Source organism: Gorilla gorilla, chromosome 8, assembly GCF_029281585.2.
Source record: "Gorilla gorilla gorilla isolate KB3781 chromosome 8, NHGRI_mGorGor1-v2.1_pri, whole genome shotgun sequence".
In the NCBI taxonomy this organism is placed as follows: domain Eukaryota; kingdom Metazoa; phylum Chordata; class Mammalia; order Primates; family Hominidae; genus Gorilla; species Gorilla gorilla.
The window spans coordinates 27,054,744-27,062,563 of NC_073232.2; positions in this window are offsets into that span (position 1 = coordinate 27,054,744).

Here is a 7,820-nt window from a genome sequence, read left to right on the forward strand (position 1 = left end):
AAAGATAATCTCAAATATTAATTTCATTGCCCCATAAGATTTTAACACATTTTATATCTATTAGTAAATTTATTTCGGTATTCTTAACTGACTACATCTCTGTTCTTCAAAGTCTCTTTGAATATATCTTAGAATCTTACTAATTCTTTCATTGATTGAGTTGGATAAAATCTCAAACATCTTAATTTTTATATATGCATGAGATGTATGTTTTTAACATTTTAAAAATTATACCTTAGGTATTTTGGAGGCTGCAGTAAGATACCCAAGTGGGCCAGGTGTGGTGGCTCCCACCTGTAATCCCAGCACTTTGAGAGGCCAAGGTGAGTGGATCACAAGGTCAGGAGTTGAAGACCAGCCTGGCCAAGATGGTGAAACCCCGTCTCTACTAAAAATATAAAAATTAGCCTGGTGTGGTGGTGCACGCCTGTAATCCCAGGTACTCAGGAGGCTGAGGCAGAGAATTGCTTGAACCCAGGAGGTGGAGGTTGCAGCAGTGAGCCGAGATCGCGCTACTGCACTCTACCCTGAGTGACAGAGCAAGACTCCATCTCCAAAAAAAAAAAAAAAAAAAAAAAAAAATCTCAAGTGGACTCACTTAGAAGCCTGATTAAAATGCATTGCCTGAGTAGTACACTTCACAGGCTTTGCAAGCCCAGGTCTGCCTTTTCTTGGCTCCCAGACAGAATATTAAAAAGCAGTAGAATTTTAACTTTGCTGACTCTCTGTTTCTTTAGGTTATTTTATCCTCTCTATTATTTTTGGGGTTTTGTGTATGTATTCATGTATTTGTTTTTGATTCTTGTTCATACTAAGCCACTAAGCCATTCAACATTATTTGCAAAAATGGGATTTAGTTTTATGGTCTGTTTTGGTGATCCTTGTCAGATGAATAATGGAGAAGAATGAGTCATGTTTTTAACTTTTTAAAAATGATACTTTAGGCCAGGTGCAGCGGCTCATGCCTGTAATCCCAGCGCTTTGGGAGGCTAAGGCAGGAGGATTGCTCGAGGCCAGGCATTTGGGACCAACCTGGGCAACAAAGCAAGGACCCTATCTTTACAAAAAAAACAAAACAAACAAACAAAAAAACATGAAAATTAGCCAGGTATGGTGGTGTGTGCCTGTAGTACTAGCTACTCAGGAGGCTGAGATGGGAGAAACACTTGAGCCCAGGAGGTCAAGGCTGCAGTGAGCTGAGATCACACCGCTGCACAGCAGCTTGGGTGACAGAGCAAGATCCTGTGTCTACCAAAAAAAAAAAAAAAAAAAAAATTACACTTTAGCAGGGCAAAGCGAGTGACAAATGAGAAGCTCCTTTGCCAAAAGTCCCTTTTAAGATACTGGTCCTCATACACCTAAGCAAAGAGAATTTAGAGGAGGCTTTGGAAAGAAAAAAATTGCCAAATCTATAATCAAAAGTTCTCCAAGACAGTGAAAATTGACAGGATAACAGACAAAAGTAATATAAAGGTGAAAATGTGCTTTGTAGTCCCCGAATATGTAAAAATAAAGGATATAATAAAGGCGGGGCAAGAAGCAGAGACTTTTTGAGTTTGTTTTCTGGGTTGAGATATTAACAAGAAGAAAAAGTCTTTAAACAGCATCCCACGTGGTCAAGGTAGAAGTTTGTTACTTTTACATTATACTTTGAAATATTAAAAGAGGAAATAAAGAATGAGAAAGTCAGTACAGCCAGGACAAAATTTTTTTATGAATATAAAAAATAAGAATAAAAATAATGGTATCAAAGAAAAAATACCTTTACCCTCTTGGGTTCAGTACCTGGTGGCCTGCAAATTATAGTAACAAAAGGTTGATTAACAGGAGAAAAACGCAGTTTGTATGAATATCTATTGGTGTTCACAGAAAAGAAGTAAAATTCAAAGAAGCAGTTAGACTTGGGCTTTTATGCCCTTTTAACAAAGGAAATGTGGTTAGGGCTTTCAGGAGCAACAAATTGTAGGGAATTTATTTAGTAGGAAATGTATTGGGAAGAGATGTCCAATCTTTTGGCTTCACTGGGCCACCTTGGAAGAAAAAGAATTTGTCTTGGGCCGCACATAAAATACACTAACACAAATGATAACCGATGAGCTAAAAAAAAAATTGCCAAAAAATCTCATATTTTAAGAAAGTTTACAAATTTGTGTTGGGCCACATTCAAGGCCATCCTGGGCCACATGCAGCCCATGGGCAGTGGGTTGAACAAGCTTGATATAGTGGAACTGTTGGAAAATAAGAGTTATTTCAGTAAGATCGGTTTACAGACTTGTCTCAGTGTCAACGCCCAGTCTCCAATGATAAGAATTTTTCCTTTTTCTGGCAAGGGTGGAGGGAACACCCTCACAAAGGGAAATTTGTCCGCTACTTTTAGGTAGATAGATAACTCTTCCTGCATCTGTTGATTCTCAGTTGCCTTCAGCTCTAAATCATCTTTATGGCAAAATGGCATATGTTAGGGTGACATATTCTGATCCCCTTCAATGACTTTCTACAACTGTATTAGGTTTTGATGTGTGAAGATCAGCAAAAATTGAAGAAAGCACTTATTCATTCATTTATTAATTCCTTCAATGAACATTTATTGAATACTAACAGTGTGCCAGGCACCTGGCCAGGAGCTCAAAATAGAGACATTCTTTGCTCTCAAAGGCATTCAAGCTGGTAGGGGTCAGATATGGAAGTTAAGTAAAATATAATGCCAAGTGGCTGTGATATAAGTATGTGCATGATACAAAAGGAACACAATAGCATAAATTGTCTATTTCATCTGAGAAAAAAAATACTGAAAACATGAATGTTGCAGTTATTTTCCAGGGCTTCTGATCAACTCTGAGTGCAATCAGAAGTCAGAGTCACTTGTGACTCAGCAGTGATTACTGTCAAACAGCAGACTTAGCTAGCAAATTTGTGTTTACTGGAAGCTATGTTCAATAAACAATTCATCTGGAGGCATTACTTTAGTTGAAAACGTATGTCTTTAAAAGTTTCACCCCTTACTTATTTTCTTCAAAAGAAAAGTAAACCAATGAAACAATAGTAATTATAGCTACATCCAGTAATATATCACTGTAAATATATAATATATATTTTTAATTATATATATAATATATTTTTAAATTACGTATATCATACAATTATTTTATATAAATATATTTTTTCATTTATATACATATATATATATAATTTGGGGTCTTGGGCTGATTTAGTGGTATCTCCAATCTACTTCAGACTGTCTTTTGCACTAACACACACCAAATACCTGTGTCTGACTTACTTTTAACCTAGTCTGGGAGCCTTTTGATGAAATGCTTCGGATGGAATTTTATGTCGTGACATCTGTTCACTGTGAGAAAATGCATTAGCTGGATTTGTTTAGTTATTTCTATGCCTCCAGTCAATCTTTTTCTTAGAAGTTATCCTATAGCTTACATGCAACTTCTCACCAGAGCTCAAACTTATGCAATAGGCTTTTCTCAACTAGCTAAACAGATCTAATATCCATGGCCGCTGTCCTACCTGCTTGATGTCTTTCTATATACCTATTATAATCCAATCTCAAGTCTATTACAAATAAACTTTACCCTTTCTTAAGCTATCAATCATAGGCAGGAACTCTGTGAATTAAATTAGTTGCCCTGAGCAACACTGGTGTGTTGCATATTTCGAGGAAATCAGCATGGTTCTTTGAAGTAAACAGGGGTAATTTTCCATTCCTTTTTAGAAGACTTTGTGCCAGTAGAAAAAATCAAACCTCAGTGTGACAATAATACAAATGTGCCGATCTCCAACCACTATCTAATTCAACTGCTGCTAGTGCCAGAAGAAAGGTTCTTTTGTGTGGAAATTCATTCTGTGATTTGGGGCAGTCTGCAGCATATGGGGGCAACAGAAAAACACACAATCGAGATGGTTGTGCAGGTGGCCCTGTAAGGACATGACAGCTGTAAGTGGCCATTTATTCTGAAAGTCAAGCTGCTTACTTCAGTTTCCAGAAAACATATCAATTATTTTAAATTACTTTTCAAAAATCTTATCTCTGACTTCATCTTTCTCTGTTGTAAAAGCTGAGTTCATGTTATCTGGTACATATTGTGAAAAGGATTTCCAGAATGCACTTGTGTCTGGGGCCGTTTTGTTTTCCCCTGGATCTTTCTGTCAGTTTGCTGTGTGATTGTCAGCATCTAATTCACCCTCCCACCCTACTGGCCATTTTACAGAGAAGGAAACAGAGGGCCCCAGAATAGTGGCCTCTAGGCCCTCCAGCTGTTCAGACAGGATCCAAGGCTTCTAATTACAAATCCCACTAGAAGTGGGACTAAGTGTTCCTTCTAGAGATTTTTGTTTAATCAATTGTACACAGAAATGTCTTGCTACAATACAATAGTTCTAATCATGTCCCTTGAAACCTAAATGTATTTGTATTATGTGGCTTATACTTGGAACCACTGTTTCTTTTCTCTCAGTTCTCCACCACTTGTGAGCCATGAGGATCTGTGAATCCTGCCTGCCTTCCACCCTTCTTTCAAAAGTCCTCCCATTCCTCCCAGTCCCAGATTTTTAGCCTGTTCACCTTCTGCCTCAACTATTTTCATGGCTACTGAATTACAGCTGCCTCTAGCTTCTCCCTCACCCAACCAGTTCCTCCCACACGGTGTCAGCAAAAAGTAGTTTCACTGTGCTCCAAACTGAGAAATGGCTCCCTCAAACTAAAACTGGGGCTCACAGACCTTGAGGTATTTGGGGATGTCTTCTCAGGGCTCTGTGAATTTCTATATATGTTGAACAATGTTTATGTCATCATTTTGATGGGAAAGTGTAAAATATAAATATGGAATGATTAGTGTGGATGGACAATTTCAGCATTCACATTTGTTTTTTGTGTTGTCTCCCATAGAGCAAATTTTTAAAAACCTAATTCAGTTTTTTCTTAAATTTGTGTTTAGAGCTATAAGGACCTTGAGATAGAGTGAAACAATGGAGCAAGTTTTGGAGGGGCTGTTTGGACAGGACATGGGTATGTTCAGAATTGAGCCATATTTTACAGATTTCTGTAAAGACTGAACATAATTATGCCCAGTGGTAGGTGATTTTCAAAAATAGTTTCCACCGCCAAAAATCTCAATCGGTTGGATGTCAGTTCCATGTGCACTGCAAAATACAACATGGATCTATTTGCTTTACCCCATGAGTTGGTTCTTTGGTTTTCTGATGGTTCCATAAGGCTGGGAGTTTGTCAAGAGCATTGCGACTGATGCTTTCGAGCTCGAGAGCATTATTAAATATTTCCCCATGCTGCTCCCCGGTCCTTCCTCCCACTCTTGTTATCTGTTCTCAGAGTCTGGTGACTAAGGTTTCTGAATTATAAGGTACACTTTTCAGCTGAACAGTCGTCCTCCCCCATTTTCTGGCTCCTTGGGGCTGTGTTTCAGCTCTGGATCACCAAGTTTCTTCTCTCGTATCCTTCTGGTTTTAGGATAGCTGATATTTGCATCATGTCTTCTCTGAAGCCCCTTAGATCTCAGCTGAAAGTAGAGGGTGGAGATAGGAAGATGGGAAGCACGTTCTGGATCTTTGAGGGGCTGTATAGATTTGTTTATCTTTTCAGCTTGGGTACCCTTCTCATTTGTTACTTCTAGCCTTCTTGCCCCTCTACTTTGTTTGTGTTCCTATTCTTTCTCCTCCTTCCCTCCATCGCTCTCTCTCAGTCTGTGTCTCTGTCTCTTTGTCTCTCTGTCCTTCTATGCCTCTGTCCCTCTTTGTCTTTCTCTCTCTGTATCTGTCTCTTGTTTGTTTCTCTCTCTCTCTCTCTGTATCTGTATCTCTGTCTCTCCCTGTCTCTGTCTGTCTGTCTCTGTCTTGTCTCTCTCTGTCTCTCTGTCTCTGTCTCTCTCTGTTTCTCTCACTCCCAGGTCATGTCTGACAAATCACATAGATTTCTTTTGACTCCCAATTTCTGTCCTACATAACAACACTTTAAAAAAGTAACAGCAATTATGAAACCCATGAAATATGTCAGGTGCTCTGCTATTAACTTTTACACTCTGTATTTCATGAGACTTTTAAGAAAGCCAGCCCTGTCATTCAGGCAAGAGAGGGAATTTCCTGGCTCCTGTCAGTAGATGAACTCCACTTCTCTCCAAAAGCTAATGCCATTTGTATTTCACACCCTAGGATTTCAGCCAGGAGAGAAAGATGAACTGTATTCCTTCTAGTTCATGTACAAAATACTACCTGCCTTTGTCTCATGAAGCTTTTTGGCCTCACCTGGGCCAGGTGCCCCCACTGGGACTAGTCAACTGGGACCAGAGACAGGAACATGTTTTATTAATATAGTAACTCCCATTTGGATCAAGGGATGGACAGGGAGAGGCAGGCAGGGAGGAATGGGTACCCAGAAGATCATCTTAGGTATCCATTTCATATATATGTGACAGCATTTGGCACTCTCAGCAACAGCTGAGGTCGACATTACTATTTCCACTTTACAAATAAGGAGAGACTCTTGGAGAAGTTAAACCACACAGATGATAAGTGGTTGGTCAGATTGATTTCCAAATCAAAATGTATCACGCTTCCCACAATGACATGACACAATGTTTCGATGAAGATCAACACTGGGTTGCTTTAGTAAAATAAAAGAATTCTTAACCAATTGTTATCTAATATTACACAGTGGATGTCACTAAAAAGTCATCACTTAATTGTTGGTTACTTTTATAAATCCAAATAATGTGATGTTAGAGATACAAGGGACCTTGAGACATGGTCTTCTGTAGCCCCAAACCCAATCAGAATCTCGACTGCCTTCACTGTCTGCATAAGCACCTTTACATCCTATACTCTAAGCTCTCAGTTCTTGGACCACCTGAATTCTGATCCTTCCTCATTCTCTCACTTCTTACTCTCATCTGCATACCCCAGATATATCACTCAAACTGGACATCCAAATGTCACATTCTCTGACGACACCTTGTCTCTCTGTCTCTGTGTCTCTGTCTCTGTCTCAATCTGACCAACCATTTATCATCTGTGTGGTTTAACTTCTCGAAGAATCTCTCCTTGTTTGTAAAGTGGAAATAGTAATGTTGACCTCAACTGTTGCTGAGAGTACCAAATGCTGTCATCCTCATTCCAGCTTTCTCAGGTTGTCCTACTACCTGCCATTGTCTCACTGAGATATCTGATCCCTTAACACTCCCTCTCCAACTTCCACCCTTGCTGTGATGTCCCCCACTCCTCCCATGCCTCCCTATTCAGCCAAAAATGAATGTTTCTTCGTTTCGGTTGCTCTCTGTCCATTTCTTCCCCATCTTGCCTCCTTGGTCTTCACATCATGTTTATGCAGCAAATCTCCAACCTTGAACCAACTAAATTGTTTTTACTTTTTACCTATTGCTACTCTCTGGAAAACAAACAAACAAAACAACCAAAACAAAGCAAAACAAAAACCTCACAAAAGCAGATTGCTACCACTAAGCGTTAACACTTGGGATCTCATTCTCCCACCCTTGCAGTGGTTAGTTCCAGAATTCACTGCTTTTTGCAGACTTCCTACCCCATAGAATTCTCCTCACTTTCAACAAGGTTGCGCATTCTACTACAGAGGGAAAACTGAAGCCTTTATATGACAGTTCTCTTACGTTCCAACATGAAAACCTTATACATTCATCTTCTTTCTCTAGGTCTGGGAGTCATTTCCCATCCTTTTCAGACAGCATCATCTATGAATTTTCTTCTTCCTGTTTGTGATCTTCCACTTCTTCCTATTCAATAGCTCTTTTCTGTTGAAATGTTTAAAATATGCACTTCTGCTC